The sequence below is a fragment of the Eurosta solidaginis genome, chromosome 1, assembly GCF_040869045.1.
Source record: "Eurosta solidaginis isolate ZX-2024a chromosome 1, ASM4086904v1, whole genome shotgun sequence".
NCBI lineage: Eukaryota > Metazoa > Arthropoda > Insecta > Diptera > Tephritidae > Eurosta > Eurosta solidaginis.
Window position 1 is genome coordinate 96,837,028 of NC_090319.1, and position 17,709 is coordinate 96,854,736.

Here is a 17,709-nt window from a genome sequence, read left to right on the forward strand (position 1 = left end):
TCATTGCCAACATAGTATTGTAATACCAATTGCCCAAATATCAGGGTTGGGCCTGTAAACTGTTTACATTGTTTACAGTAATTGTTTACATGTAAACAATGTAATTGTTTACAAGATAATTGTTTACGTAAACAACTCATTTTTGTAAACAATTGTAAACAAATCATTATTTTTGCTTTTTTTATGAGTCAGAAACAATCTACTACTATTAAGCATTTCCACAATTTTTCAAACAGTTTTCCAAGCTTGTAAAAAAATAATAAAAAAATACGCTTTAATATTTAATATTTTAATATTTTTTATTCATTTTCACTGTCCGATTCTTCATTGTTTTGGTAAATTTTCATTTCATAATAAATAAAAAGTAACTTTATGGACCTTTCAAATCGATCTGTTTGACTTGACAATTTACAATATAAGTTGAAATGACATATGCTGGTAAATGTTTACAATTGTTTACATTATTTACAATTGTTTACAATGAAAGTGTAAACAATCCAAAAAATGTTGTAAACGCGCAGCCCTGCCAAATACCAATGGAATGAAAAATCTTTGTTTGAAAAACTGTACCATTACACTTTAAAAATTTTCCAGAAACCTTTTCTTTAGATCAGAGCCATGACTGATGTATTATAACCACATCGAACCTTCTTCACTAGTAAAGAAGAGTTTCTTCGCAACCACTTTACTGTGTTGGAGGTTGTTTTGTAATAATCGCCGAATACTGATTTGTTTGTTCCCCTCTAACATTTCGGGCATTTGCACTACGTCTTCTTTTAGCTCTGTGTGAAGCACATTTCAATGTCGTGTCGTTCTGATGCTGCAATATATTCGGCGCGTACCCTGACTTACCAACACATGGAACTCATTCCTTGCTTTTGGAAGTTTTGCCTTTAAGAATTTCAATGCGTTAATAGCGCTCTGCCTTTTCTTTTAAACTTCTTTGTGCCGCAATATTCTTGAGATGGCCTTTTGCATAGTGTCATAGTGAGAGGCCGCTCAGCTACATAGTCGGCCGCTATGGAGTTCGGGTAAGCGCTCACATCAGTGACAAGCACCCTAGATTAAGATTCAATAGTGGAAAAGAAACAATGATGTATGTTTGCGGTGTGGTCAAGTGCGGATCAACCATTATATTTAAAGAAATACAAGCGATCAAGATATATATTTTCCGGCAGATGAAGTTCTTGTATGTTTTTGGACCGGTGTTGGGTTCAAAACCTGCCCCGAGCAACTATCTGAACGTCAAAAAATTATCGTCTTATGACAAGAAGCGCTTGCTGTTACGTAAAACTTTTTCCTTTGCTTCACACAATCAACAAATATTTCAGATGTTTTCAGCTTCGTATTAATATAAGAAAAGGCAAGTAGAATTGCAAACAAAAATATCGTTTTAGGACGTTTAGTTTATAAGAATATGGTAGCTCTGTTTCAAAAGGGAATGTCAAAAACACAATTTATGTGATATGGGGGAGCTACTTCTCTACGTTTGTATTATGAATCTATGGTCCGGGTTTTCAATGCTCCAATAGTGCGAATATGATTCCCAAGGGTTCACGAGATTAGTTACAAAATGAAATGCAAAACACCTTTAAACTTTTTCTGTATAATTTGTATACCACTCTAATATATAAATAGCACAGGTATATATATTTTTTCTGTACACTTACTTGCTTAAGTGCCGGCTTTGAAGGAAGTTAATTGAAGAAACTCCTTTTTATCCGCAAAGTCGTCGAAAGTCAAAGATTAGAGAAAACTCTGTAAAAATAATTAACAACAAAAAAATTAATATAAATGTTGACCATTCGAATAAGCGGAAGTTAGTTAGGGTAGGTAAGTGTGGCAAGTGCTTGTGGTGGGTGTTTAATGTTTAAAACTCTGCCCAAGATGTGTGTATCTGAATTTTCTTAAAAGAAAAAAATTTAATATAGAACTTTTTACTTATTTTTTCAAGATTTTTTTTTAACTTTTGTGAAGATTTAATACTTAAAAAAAATGTATTCAAAAGCGCTCTTCAACACCCCCATTTTGCATGGTATACAATATGTAATGTGTGTAAATGCGCAAAAACTATTGCCAATGATATTTGTATATTATGAACATTTTCACAATTTTTTTTAAATTATTTTTTCATTCATTCTCACAATATTATTGTAGTTTTTCACTTTTTTCTTACTTTCTTAACTAATTAAATAGTCTTTCAGCCTAGTCGCACAGCAAAAATTCGACTGCTTATACGTTACAACACAACAGAATATGCAAAAGTTTTCGTCTTTTCTCTATATGAAAAATCAATAATTATCTCTGACGATAGAGTCATATGTCTATACTCCAACCCCACTTGCACGCCAGTCAGTTACTACCCACCTACCTGCCAACCTACCGCAAAACATTACTCAGCCCAAATGCACATCCCCAAAAAGATGCATAGTAGATATCCATTCGATTAAAAGACATCGTTGTGTATGAGTGCCGCAGCACTAAAATGTCAAAGAGTACGTGAGGCAGTTAGCCAGCCGTTTTTGTTTGGATGGAAATGTGTGGAGGCCGGGAAGACGTTCGGTGGTTAGCTGCTGTTGCTGTTCTGTATTGGATTCGGTTTCTGCATTGGAAAGTTCGTTCGCATTCGTGATATCCAGTCAACTGATTTTTTGTTATTGTTATTGTTTTCTTTCGCTTGTCCGTCCGTATGTTTGACTGTTTCTCGGTCTGTCTGCCTTCTTATCAAGTCGTTCGCAGTCGTAAATTACATATGTATGTATGTCTTCTATAGTTATTCGATGGATTTGAGTTACTCTTCGAGCTGTACTTCTGATAGTCCTTTAGGTTGGTGGGTCGTCGCCGTAGCTCGTGCAACAACTTGGCTGGGTTTGTTTAAAATATGTATATGTGTGTGTATTAATATAGAATACGACACATATGCATACACGAGTATGAATGCCGAAAATGAATTTAATTATTACCAGAATTTGTAATCCCAGGCAAAAGGCTGGGACTCCTAAGTAATAATGATATCAAAGGGTTGGTTACGCCATTAAGCCAAATCTCTACAGCTTAGTTAAGATGAAAGCGCGTTTGAAGTCGATTTTGGCTATAGCATACGAAGTAGCACAAGCCATACACATTGTTATGGCATAATAAGTTTAGGCTAGACTTCAATTGACTTGAAAACTTTACATTAGAGTATATCATACAAAATAGCTTAAAATGCTCCATTCTGAACTATAAAAATTACTTGTGAGAATTTCAAAATAAGGAATAAATAGTTTCCACACACTGTGAGTACCAAGAAGTTCGATACAAGTCTACGTCTAGAAAACGTATGTTTTTAAATTAACCAGAGCTGGCCCAGCGGTTGAAATTAAACCAAAACAGAAGTACCAGAAGGCGGCCACCGTGGTGTGATGGTAGCGTGCTCCGCCTACCACACCGTATGCCCTGGGTTCACACCCCGGAAAAAGCAACATCAAAATTTTAGAAATAAAGTTTTTAAATTAGAAGAAAATTTTTCTAAGCGGGGTAGCCCCTCGGCAGTGTTTGGCAAGCGCTCCGGGTGTATTTCTGCCATGAAAAGCTCTCAGTGAAAACTCATCTGCCTTGCAGATGCCGTTCGGAGTCGGCATAAAACATGTAGGTCCCGTCCGGCCAATTTGTAGGGAAAATCAAGAGGAGCACGACGCAAATTGGAAGAGAAGCTTGGCCTTAGATCTCTTCGGAGGTTATCGCGCCTTACATTTATTTTTTATTTATAGAAGTACCAGAAACAAAGTCTGAGGTTACTTTCTGGGAAGAGCTTCTTTACCGGTTTATTTGATCGGCTTATTATCGATGCGAATCATTATCAATCAATCGATAATCATCGACTTGTTATCGCCGAGTCGTCGGCTTCTTATTAGTTTCTTATCGTCCTGTTATCGACGGGTTGCAGATACGTTATAGATTTTATATTTAAGTTTCATCTGTGATTGTTTTGTAACAAATCAATGAGTTGTCGATAACAAATCGATAACACGCAGATAGCAAGTTGGCAACACGCCGACAAGAAATCTATTACTTTTTGATAGCAAACTGATACATTTTAGAAAGCAAATCCATACAGTTTCAATAATATTGATTGCTGTTCTATAACAAATTGATAACTTTTAGCTAACACGCGATAGCTTCAATAAATAATCGATACTTTTTATATAATAAATCGATGGCATATCAATAAATTTTCAATAAAAAATCGATAACTTTTGGGTAACAAATCGATAACTTTTTGATAAAATGTATAACTTTTCATTAACTTCTCGATAGCTTTTCGATAAGATATCACCAAATTTTCGTGCAAATCTTTTCATAAGTTTTTGATAAGATAACGATAAAAAATTGATAAATTTTTGATAACATATTTATAGCTTTTCTATAAACAATCCTTAACTTTTCGATAGTTAAACGATAGCTTTTCGATAATGTTTCGACAAATTTTTTGATAAAAAACCAAGGCATTTTTGGATTTTTTGAAATGAACCGATATCTCATCGATAACAAACCATTAAAACTTCGATAACAAATTGATAATAAGCCCTCCAATTTCGGTTTGGCTTCGGTTTTAACTTCTAATCTTTCCTTTTCTCCACCTGTACTCGAGATGGTGCTAACGACATAGGCGAGTCCATAGTTGGGTATAGCCTCCATAGTAGTCTACGTTGGGCCAACATCAACATTGAGTTCTGAAGTTCATCTATCAGGGTATGATTGGTGGGTCAGTCCATTTTTCTCAATGCATGCATATTAGCATGAATATCCCCCTAAAGATGGTAAAGAAGGAGACAATCATTAGAAACCCTAGAACAACGGACAAATTCCTGCAAGACCTGGACAACCCAGAGAGGATGAGGAATTCACTAAACTCTTATCTAAGGTGCTGACAACTGCGCACAACAGAGCTTGTTATCTCAAAAGGATCAAGGGAAAAGTAATGCCATCATGGTGAAGTAAGGTGCTAAGTCTTCTTAGAACCAGGTAGGGAAGATTTTTACGCTGGCAAAATTATAGGGATCTGTAAAGTCAACAGAACGAAGAAAGTTTCATGGAATAATTTTCCTGCAAATATATAATGCCCCATAGATTGCTATAGTCCCATTGAGGGGAGTTATATTCTGACAAAGAAAGATGACGGGGGATTGGCCACATTGTTTTGAGGATTTTTTTGAAGTGATTTATAATACACACTCCCAGCCGCGAGATAATACTGAAGCGTTGGGAAACAGAGAAATATTTTAAGGATTGGTGGCAAAGCCCTGGAATTTCGTGAATAAGCCAGGACTTTGCCTTGTCTATAAAGAAGTATTCTTTGATCGTCTCAACCCTGTTGCCGTACATCCAACCTTGGACCGAATGTATGTTTAGCTGCAGAGAAAAACATACTAGATAGTAACTTCTTGTGGAAACTCCATGTTGAATATCCTTTTCTATATGGTCGTTTTCTAGTGGACAGCTACACAGTAAAGTACCTATCTAAAGCAACTAGAGGGCGTAAAGAGATTATCAATAATAAGCATAACGAGAGCCTTGCAAACTGTCTCAACAGCAGTACCGATGCTATTCTGCACACCTCACCTATAGAACTAATAGAATAGTATAGATATAGTATAGTCATTTAACACTGGGAACCGTCTGATCATCAAACGATAAGCGGGAGTATTAGTGTCTGCTGTATACTGTGTCCATCGGATCATACGGATCAACGGATCAACGGATCATACAGGCTGCCAGACTATTATTCTTCAAGTGAAAATTGTAGCAGTGACGGAGGCGTGCTTAAGCACTATAGAAATAGTTTCAAAGTTTATAGGAGCATGCAACCAACTTCTAGCTGCATTAACCGACAGGGGTCATATGAAAATCGAAGGAAATGAGATGGCTAGTGAGTTGAAATGTGGGCTATGCAATTTCCAGAGCTACATGCCCTGAAAACAATAAAAGGAAGACAAGGAGTCTACTGAGTAGAACTATGGCCAGCACCCAAAAACTTATAGTGGTCTGCACCGGCATTTGGGCTTAAGGCACGCATACGGAAAAGATGGGTATTCCGCATAATGATCACTGCAGAAGTTGAAAAGACATAACCTCCAAGGAGACTGTTGAGAAATTTCTGTGTAAATGCCCGACTCTAGCTAGAACACCTCTAATATGCTTCGGAAGCTCTTTTGTTTTTTAAAATTGGAACAGATTATCCGAAAAAAGTATTCTAAATATTATTGATTATGTAAACAGCTCGGGCTGGCTATTGTACATATGTATGTAGACTCATTAGGTTCAGATGAGTTTTATTACTTTTTTTTAACTAGTACTTGGGCAACCTGGGTCCCAGCCATTGTTCGTATGTACCTACCTACCTGTGGACACATTCAATCTAAATATTTGAGGTCTTAATTGAGCCACCAGTTCAACCTACCCTAAACTTCACATTCAGTTTCGGCGGATCTAAAGGTTGTAGCACCAGCAAGAAGTACAAACTCCATTTTATTTGAACGGTCAGTTATTAACCAGTTATTCGAATTACAGCTCGGCAGTTTTTTGGAAGAATATATCGTCGCCCACTAGCCAGAAGCATGAATGTGCAATTTTTCCGATTTTGTGTTATAGGCCTCGTTATATTACCCTTTAGATTCTCTAGGTTCTACTTAAATCTAGAGCTTCCTACGCACATGGAAACCCCAATAATTTGCAGTGCCATTTTCATGAATGTACAATTCAATCATACAAAGTTGAGCCAGAAAAATGAATGTAGCACGTTCATGTAGCACATTCTGGCAACAATGTAATCATTTTCCTGTTTGTATGACACATTCGTTGATATGGATAAACAATTTTTGAAAAAAAAGTAAGAACAGCACACCTTCGTATGTTCGAATGTTCCGGTATATGTGCCTGAATGTTGGGCACCAAGTCGTAACTCACCAAAACTTTTCGAGGTTCACACACAATTGTATGACGATTTTTTTATTTATAATTATTTTACTCAGGGACCTATAAAACTACCCATGCGATATATATGCTAGTTGAGATATACAAAAGATGAGCTGTATAAGGTATTCTTCATAAAAAATTATACCGATGAAGAATTTTTAATAGCTGAATATCCTAAAAAAAGATAGTTGTTTAATTGAAAACAAACTGATTTATTCGAAGCCGTTGCCTCTTCTCGAATCAAAACTAAAATTCTTGAAAAATCTGTGTGAAAAACTGGTTATATCAAAAGAATATCATTCTTTTTATAAAAATCTTGAGGGCAACGCTTCACCCAAACCCAATATTTCAGAAGATTCTGATTCTGATGAGAACAAGAACTAGTTCTAAGTTTGCAATAATATCTTAAATAAAAACACATTAGTGTATATGAAATTGAATTGAATGTATAACTTTTTCATTTACATACATACTTTCGATAAGTCAAAGCCGCGGATGTTTTCCCAAGTACTGTGATGCTCCGAATCCCAATCCGCCAATAGAATTGGCCTAGCAGGTTTTGGCTTGGCCATAACATTATTTAACAAGTAAGGAAGGTTAAGTTCGGGTGTAACCGAACATTACATACTCAGTTGCGAGCTAAGGTGACAACATAAGGGAAAATAACCATGTAGGAAAACGAACCAGGGAAACCCTGGAATGTGTTTGTATGACATGTGTATCAAATGAAAGGCATTAAAGAGTATTTTATGAGGGAGTGGGCCATAGTTCTATGGATGGACGCCATTTAGGGATATCGGCATAAAGGTGGATCAGGGTTGACTCTAGAATTTGTTTGTACGATATGGGTATCAAATGAAAGGTATTAATGAGAGTTTTAAAAGGGAGTGGTGGTAGTTGTATATGTGAAGGCGTTTTCCAGATATCGACCAAAATGTGGACCAGGGTGACCCAGAACATCATCTGTTGGATACCGCTAATTTATTTATATATGTAATACCTGCCAAGATTTCAAGGGTTTTTTATTTCGCCCTGCAGAACTTTTTCATTTTCTTGTACTTAATATGGTAGGTGTCACAACCATTTTACAAAGTTTTTTCTAAAGTTATATTTCGCGTCAATAAACCAATCCAATTACCATGTTTCATCCCTTTTTTCGTATTTGGTATAGAATTATGGCATTTTTTTCATTTTTCGTAATTTTCGATATCGAAAAAGTGGGCGTGGTCATAGTCGGATTTCGTTCATTTTTTATACCAAGATAAAGTGAGTTCACATAAGTACGTGAACTAAGTTCAGTATAGATATGTCAATTTTTGCTCAAGTTATCGCGTTAACGGCCATGCGGAAGGACACACGGACGACTGTGTATAAAAACTGGGCGTGGCTTCAACCGATTTCGCCCATTTTCACAGAAAACAGTTAACGTCATAAAATCTATGCCGCTACCAAATTTCAAAAGGATTGGTAAATTTTTGTTCGACTTATGGCATTAAAAGTATCCTAGATAAATTAAATGAAAAAGGGCGGAGGCCACGCCCATTTTGAAATTTTCTTTTATTTTTATATTTTGTTGCACCATATCATTACTGGAGTTGAATGTTGACATAATTTACTTATATACTGTAAAGATATTAAATTTTTTGTTAAAATTTTACTTTAAAAAAATTTTTTTAAAAGTGGGCGTGGTCCTTCTCCGATTTTGCTAATTTTTATTAAGCGTACATATAGTAATAGGAGTAACGTTCCTGCCAAATTTCATCATGATATCTTCAACGAGTGCCAAATTACAGCTTGCAAAACTTTTAAATTACCTTCTTTTAAAAGTGGGCGATGCCACGCCCATGGTCCAAAATTTTACTAATTTTCCTATCTGCGTCAAAAGTCAACCCACCTACCAAGTTTCATCGCTTTATCCGTCTTTGGCAATGAATTATCGCATTTTTTCGGTTTTTCGAAAATTTCGATATCGAAAAAGTGGGCGTGGTTATAGTCCGATATCGTTCGTTTTAAATAGCGATCTGAGATGAGTGCCCAGGAACCTACGTACCAAATTTCATCAAGATACCTCAAAATTTACTCAAGTTATCGTGTTAACGGACGGACGGACGGACATGGCTCAATCAAATTTTTTTTCGATCCTGATGATTTTGATATATGGAAGTCTATATCTATCTCGATTCCTTTATACCTGTACAAACAACCGTTATCCAATCAAACTTAATATACTCTGTGAGCTCTGCTCAACTGAGTATAAAAATCAATCTGCAGTGATTTTTTTTACGTGTTTTGAGGTTAATGCCATACCACTTGGGCAAATTCTTATAGCGTATTTGGATTCAACGCATCAAAATGTATAGAAAACATGATTCGCATTACCTGATCCGACTACTTTTAAGTTTTTTGTATAGCTGTGTTAATAAAATTATTAGATCAGTTTTTAAAATTTTTGTTGTGCCCGAAAAATGAATGTGCTAAATCTCGGAAAATAGAAGGGATACGAGCAGAGCAATTATATCAGTCGAAAGAGTAAGTATAGTGTGAATATAATATATAGATACACTTTACATTAGAAACTAATTCTTCTAATTTTGAGGGAGCAATAAACTTTGAAACTCGATTTCCCAACATTTTCATTTTGGCACATTCATGCTTCTGGCAAGCGGGCGACGATATGTGATGAAACTGCTCATTTTTTAAAGCAAGCTATCTTGGTAGATGTTGTTACTAATCCTCTGCAGACCTACTTAAACGGAAAAGGCGTAAGATCCCGCAAACTTATTTTTGTCTGGGCTCCTTCTTTAAGTGCGGTGGCTAGCTTAAGATTTTGTGAGGCGTAGCATAACCTTATTAAGGTTCAGTTGGTCTTATATATGACTCTCAATAGAAATTTGATGCGCCCAACGCTTATATTTAGTTGTCTGATCAACGCCCTAGATTGATGAGTAGTGTGATGACTAGTACCTAGGACCTACCTAATTATTTTCTAGCTTTTAGTATTATTATTACTTCATGTAAGTATTGTTTTCAATAAAACCGTTTAACTTGAAACATTTTTTTTTTATTATTTTTTTTTTTTCAAGTTTTTAGGCTTTATTTAATTGCCTATTATTTCTCATTCTATTTAGTTCATTTAGTGACTCATTATTACAAGGACTCTTTCCTGACAATTTGTTACAATTTAAGTCCTCAATACATAATCCTTCCAAAGACTTTACTCGACTCTGCGCCACGAATGCTTGTCCCTCCATGGATGTATTATGTGTTCCAAAAATACGATTTTTTGAATATCTCGATCCTTGCGCCACCTAGCGACGATTTTTTCATAGGTCACTTTCTATTCATGTATGTATTATGTGTTCCAAATATGAAAAAATCGGACCACAAATACGATTTTTTGAAATATTTCGATCCATGCGCCACCTATCGGAGTTTATTCTTTTCTTTTTATTCTGAACTATATTCCAAGTTTCAAGCTTGTAGCTTATCGGGAAGTTACTTAAATTTCAATTACAAAATTCGTGCCGGCCAGCCAGCCTGTCAAGTCAAGCTAATAAAACTGTTTAAAAATGGAAAACTGTGTTGAGCGGTAGCTAGCACCAAGTTTTTAAGCGAGCCATTGAAATTCAACATATATGTTGTAAACCACAATATACACTTGTACATATATATGTATATCAACTTTTAAATAACTATGTTTGTTATTTATGTGAAATATCTTTTTATACTTTTCATTGATATTCATTTCATTCGTTGCAAATAATTGTACCAATTATAATCAACTTTTAATATTAAAAATAAAATATTAAATAATCAAGGAAGAAAGCGTTAAAATGTATATAAAATAAAACAAGTTATATGCATTTTCACTGATTTTGTTTCTATGCGCACTCATTCGTCCTGTTGCTACCGGCCGGCATAAAGAAATTCAAAAATAGAAATTAGTTTGCGAAAACTATCCCTGCAAAAAATGCGATTAGTCTCAAAGGAGTATGTGACTTATGCCAATTTTGATCTCTTTGTATGTGTTAAACTGTTCCTTTTTGTTTGAGCATGTCCTATGAAGATACTAATTGTACCCATTTATACCCGAACGGGAACGATAGGACAAACCCCCTCTGTATCCATACGGGAACAAATGAGGACTAGTCCCTTTTCGTATCAAAAAGTGTAAGTTTTCATATGGCACGAAGTTATGTCCATTTTAAACGCAATATTAAAACTTGCAAAAGATTGTTAAATACATAGTAACATCTAAGTAAAAAAAACCATTAAGCCACAACTCATTCCAAGAGACATGGGGCGATGATAATGGAACATATGGTCCAAGTCATTTAGGTTCGGTATAGGTCTTTTTTATTTTACTAATTTCGTTAGCCGTTTTTTTACTGTTTCTTAATATGGGATACATAGATTTCAAACTGACTTATCCCAACTGTGTCCAAAAAGGACTAGAGAGGATCAGTTATGCCCCAATGTAGATAAAAGAGATCAATCGGAGACCACTCTCTTTAGGGATTGATCGCTCGTTTTTTTACAGGAATCTTTCATAGGGAAATACATACATATCTTATAACTTTAAACGAGCGATTCTTGTATATTTGTATAGCCGAACGATCTCGAGAACGGCCCAAGCGATTTAAATGAAATTTTGCACAGAGATAATGTATCACCGTCTACGACTTTCTACCTAGGTGTTGCCACTCAGAATGTTTTACAAGGTTGCCACCTATTCGAAATTTAAAAAAATTGCATGATATGCCGATATGGGTATCAAACGAAAGGTATTTCCCTCCGCATTATAATAGGGACGTTTTGAGTAGCGTTGCCTTTTAGGGTTGCCACCTATTCGAATTTATAGAAAATTGCATGAGATATGCCGATATGGGTATCAAACGAAAGGTATTTCACTCCGCATTACAATAGGGACATTTTTGAGTAGGGTTGCCATTTAAGGTTGCCACTTATTCCAAATTAAAAAAAATTGCATGAGATATGCCGATATGGGTATCAAACGTAAGGTATTTCACTCCGCATTACAATGGGGACATTTTTGGGTAGGGTTGCCATTTAGGGTTGCCACCTATTTGAAATTAAAACAATTTCACTCCGCATTTCAATAGGAACATTTTTGAGTAGGGTTGCCATTTAGGGTTGGGGTAGTTAGACGAAATAGTACTCTACTTACTAGGGTGGGTCGATTTAAAAATCGCTCATTGCTCTGTGAAAATCGTATTCTAGGGATCAAAATAAGAAACTTTGCCGAAGGAACAATACCTTTAAAACGAATTCTGATGTCCCCCCCCCCCCCCCCCCCCCCCTTTGGATCGAACTTTTGGGTAGGGGCAATTTCAATTCTACCTGCTGTGTCTTGTGGTGGCTTAAAAAAAACAACACAAGCAATTTTACGATCTGCAATTGTGTCACTGTGATACCTTCATTTTTTAAAACGGTTGAATAAAAAACCCACACAACTATGTTTACGACATGCAAATGCATCACAGTGATGCCTTGGTTTTAAAAGGGGGTTGTAAAAACGCTAATTTCTAATAATTTCTTTTAATATCTTTTCTATTACTAAGTTAAATTCATTTTTTCATTTACATATGTTCTGACTAAATAAATTTCTAAAGAAAAAAATAAACTAATATATGTTTTTTGCTGGCTCAAGGTCCAAATTAAAACACAAACGTTTCGTCTTTTTTGTCAATATATTTCGGTTACACTTCGGTAACCATCCTCAGGACACTATTAACAATATAAAAACATCACAATATAAAACAATGTACAATATAAAAAATTTTTTGTAAACAAAAAATCACATACATGATAAATATCCGATCCGTCGAATGTGTCTACTGTTGTCGCTTGCTCTCTAACAAATGCCTGTACAAATGTGCGCTGTGGTCTATGTCCGTTTTATAATTCATTCGTATGTTTGTAGGAACGTTGATTATGTGAAGCATTTCCAATGTAAAACGTTTACCGTAGTGTTGTTCTTGTTCAAGTATAGTTGCTCTGTCAAAGTTAGGAGAATGCCCGGTGCTTTTACAGTGGGACATAAGGGCTGTTTTATGAAAGTTTGTGTTGTGGGACTGTTTGTCATAAAACAGCCCTTATGTCCCACTGTAAAAGCACCGGGCATTCTCCTAACTTTGACAGAGCAACTATACTTGAACAAGAACAACACTACGGTAAACGTTTTACATTGGAAATGCTTCACATAATCAACGTTCCTACAAACATACGAATGAATTATAAAACGGACATAGACCACAGCGCACATTTGTACAGGCATTTGTTAGAGAGCAAGCGACAACAGTAGACACATTAGACGGATCGGATATTTATCATGTATGTGATTTTTTGTTTACAAAAAATTTTTTATATTGTACATTGTTTTATATTGTGATGTTTTTATATTGTTAATAGTGTCCTGAGGATGGTTACCGAAGTGTAACCGAAATATATTGACAAAAAAGACGAAACGTTTGTGTTTTAATTTGGACCTTGAGCCAGCAAAAAACATATATTAGAATATAAAGGTCGCTAAATCATCAATTATGAAAAAAATAAACTCCAAAAAGAAAAAACATAGGCATTTCAAAGTGGGATTTTTCAAAATTTCCCCCTACGACCCAAAGTGGGGACATCAGAATTCGTTTTAGAGGTATAGTTCCTTCGGCAAAGTTTCTTATTTTGATCCCTAGAATATGATTTTCACAGAGCAATGGGCGATTTTTTTGCCTCCCCACAAATCGGCCGGGCCTACTACTTACTCATATTCTATTAAAACTTTAAAGAACATTAAAGTTAAAAATCTTCGTAAAAAAATCTTACACATTATTCGAATTAATTTTCTTAATTTCACACACGCTAATAAAATTGAAATGCAGTATCAAGGCACCGTGGCAAATTCTAGCAAAATATATTTAAATGCATATTTTTGCCACATATGAAATGAATAATTGCAATTTATCACAGATTACTATTAGAAAGATATCTCACCATGGTAATTTGCTACCGTTGAACACTAGAGTCATATGTTCAATTTGAAAACGACATCTAACCATAATAACTACTTACCAACAGATGGCGCTTAGGGAAGTAAGTTGACATTTAATTAAACTAACTGATAGTTGTCATAACTGATAGTTGTCATTCGTGAAATTTACAAGTTTTTGAAATGTAATAAAATTGTGAGACTTTCATAGTGTATAACTAAAAAAATGTTTGAAATTAATTATTTGGCGCATGAAGAAACTCGACCTAAATAACTTAGTTCTCGATTTCACTAATTGTCATAACCATCCCTTATACTATAGGCTGGAATTACCCATTTCAAATTTTTCATTCCAGTTCATTTTGCGGTTAGTGTTTGATATGTTTTTGAAATCTATATTTAAGGAAATCAAATATTGGTAAGTAAAAATATATAATATATGTACAATAAAAAAGTAGAGTTTGATTAATGATGACATGTAGAACAAAGTATGTTATGCGGCATACTCGAAGATTACCGAGCAAAGCTCGATCGCCCAGGTACTGTACCTCTATACATACATATGTTCTTAGGTATGTAGATAACCGAGATGGACACTATGTGCCGGACTAATATCAAAATGGTACCACTGATAGTCTCGGTAATAATTTACTCGTTTATTAGTAAAAGAGCATGTGTCCGTTCACATTTTATGATTACTCAGCGGACACAAAAAACGGCCATGAAATGAGCCAATTTCAAAGTAAACGCAAAATTCCATCGAAATAATGTGTCGCAACCAAAATCTCGTTTTACACCAAAGTTGTAAAAGTGTTCTTTTAATAACGAACAATTTAATATTTTAAATTAATAATTGCGTATACTTATGTACGCGCGTGGGAAGTTATACTTCTTTGTCATCATTAAAAATTGTTTTTAATTGCATGCAAATAATTAAATACAAAGACTGGAAAAAGATAGTCAAAAAGTCAATATTAAGTTCAGATTAAATTTGAAAAATTAAATAAATAAATATTTATTTTCCCACATTAAGTGTATCATTATTTCGAAAATTAAGATAATGCTATTATTTTTAAACTGAACTGAAGATGAAGCGGCTCTGGGAGTGTTCGAGAGAAAAGTTCTTCGAAAGATTTATGGACCTCTGCGCCATAGCGAGCTCTACGCAGACATCAAAATAGTTCAGCGAATTAAAACGCAGCGGCTGCGCTGGCTGGACCATGTTATGCGAATGAAAGATGACGATCCGGCCAAGAAAGTGTTTCTATGGGAACCCGCCTATGGGAGGATTAGGTGAAAAATGATTTAAACTGCCTTGGTGTGACCAATTTGCGCCGGTTGGTAGAGAGAAGAAGCGACTGGCGTGCGTTGTTGAACGGCCATAACCGTTTAAACGGTTAATCGCCAATTAAGTAAGTAGGTAACATTAATTTTAAAATATATCCACTGCTATAGCATCTTCAGGCAATGACTGAATCGGAACATTACTTATCAGTGGCTTATGATAAAAAGGGCTACCAACATATATGTAATACTCCTATATTGCTAATACAAAATGTTCGCAATGTGTTTTGAATTCGAAATCAAAACAAGACAGCCTATAAAATTTTTGTGATTGTAGCAGCAGTGACAAGAAAAAATTTAAATTTAGGCACATTCGATTATTGATAACAAAAACAAAAACGTTTAAATAGCAATATATCGGCACTATGATGATTGGGAATGTACCTAGCCTTTTGAAGCAATATAGGAGTATTACATATATGACTACCAATATACCAAATTTCAGGCAAATAGAACCGTGAATAGAATTTTTCGAATAGATTGGTCCCTGGTCCACTTCCCTGAGAGAAGCATCACAGGAACACTATCCGGGTTACTGTTAAGCTATTCAGCAAATTTGAGTAAAATCGGAGGAGCGGTGTAGGAGTCAATAAGCTGCACACCAACATATGTATGTATGTATATCTTTCTTTATATATATATATATAGTAGATAGATTAAATCTCGTTAGTGCACTAACCCATGCATACATGCACATACATACATATATACAAACATCCATACAAAATTCTGGCTGTTTTTACTATTCGATCTGATTCAACATGTATTACATATGTGCATATGTGACGCATAATGTGATGTGGTGAAGATCCCACTCAAAACAAGTATACTCGTACATTTCACACCGAACAACCACGCGAACTGCATTTTCAACTTGTTAATTTTGTGTTACATCCTTAAATTTCTTTCGCATAATTTCTTAATAACGCGCCTAAGGGAGTATAACTTCGAAAACTTATGGACGAGATAGCAATCTCCTAAGTTGCATGTTTACACATTAACTACAAATTGAAAATATCTTAAATTTCTACCTATATATTGTTAGAAAATTAGAGAGACGTTTTTAATAGTGACAAAGGCCCTAGTGCTATCCAAATCTATATAAATATATGTAAGGCGCGATAACCTCCGAAGAGATCTAAGGCCGAGCTCCTCTTCCAATTTGCGTCGTGCTCCTCTTGATTTTCCCTACAAATTGGCCGGACGGGACCTACATGTTTTATGCCGACCCCGAACAGCATCTGCAAGGCAGATAAGTTTTCACTGAGAGCTTTTCATGGCAGAAATACACCCGGAGCGCTTGGCAAATACTGCCGAGGGGTGACCCCGCTTAGAAAAATTTTCTTCTAATTGAAAAACCTTATTTTTAAAAGTTTGATGTTGCTTTGCCCGGGGTGTGAACCCAAGGCATACGATGTGGTAGGCGGATCACGCTACCATCACACCACGGTGGCCACCAAATCTATAGCTCACTCTTTTTATTATTTCACTGTTAATCCTCTGTTTTTTTTTCATATTACTCGTAGGAGGGAGTGTGAATTCCAGAAACTGAGGTAACAAAATATTTTAAGCTATCAAAAATAATTTGTTCAGAGGAGTTGGTCTGGTTAGTAAATATATTTAGTTTTGCAGCTAAAACAACAACAAAAATGTATAGATTGAGGTACATGATGGTAGCAGTAGCCATGAAACTGGATCTACTCCAAGCAGTATGTAATGACGCCGCAAGAAGAATAAAGGAATGACTCACGAACATACAAGAAAAGCGGAAGGTCAGCAGCAATAGTTAGGTGGCAAGAACGGTGGAAAGAATGAGGAAAAGGCGCTGGACCTTCACGTTAGTTCGAAATAAAGCGTGGGCACAGCGGTTTTAAGGAGAATTTACAACAGTGTAGGATAGGGGAGGATCCTTTTTGTCTACACTGTTTCACCGAGTTAGAAAACGCAGAACAAGCAATGTTTCATTGCCCTCGTTTTCGTTTTCTCGATGAGACTCTTCACAGTTTTTGGAGAGGAACCTTTCATACGGAATTCAGTTCCCCTAATGTGTAGACAAATAGCTTGTAGGACTATTGTGAGCTAAATGGCCTTTCTAGACATGACGCGATTGATGCATGCTGAAAGGAAGCATGCGAAGCAGTGGCGATGTGACTCAAGCCTAAATTTTTTACTGCGAATGGAAAGTGATAAAAGCTGATCAATCGACTTTCAATGTGCGAGATACGAGTGTTAGATGGTATTTATAAAGTCCGCTGCAGGAACCAGGATCCACGTGCACAGACGGCTAAGCACACCCTCGTTAAGCAAGATGCTGTTATTTAGTGGAGAGAAAAGCACTTTGGCTTACCTAACATGGAAAATCCTAGGGCAGTTTTTACCTAAATTGAATATTGTGAAGAGAAAAC

General features: G+C 35.7%; 1 protein-coding gene across 7 annotated transcripts in view; it reads right to left on the bottom strand.

The window, feature by feature from the left end:
* The window catches only part of eEF1alpha2 (eukaryotic translation elongation factor 1 alpha 2), a 34,256-nt gene that overhangs the window by 10,543 nt on the left and 6,004 nt on the right, over positions 1-17,709 (bottom strand). For 4 of the 7 annotated variants that reach the window (XM_067759279.1, XM_067759281.1, XM_067759277.1 and 1 more), the window contains exon 2: positions 1,671-1,758. The gene's annotated coding sequence lies outside the window, so the exon portion shown is untranslated. Of the gene's footprint in view, positions 1-1,670; positions 1,759-2,176; positions 2,284-2,383; positions 2,403-17,709 lie in introns of those variants that run through there. The other 3 variants (XM_067759282.1, XM_067759278.1, XM_067759280.1) reach the window with 2 other exon arrangements.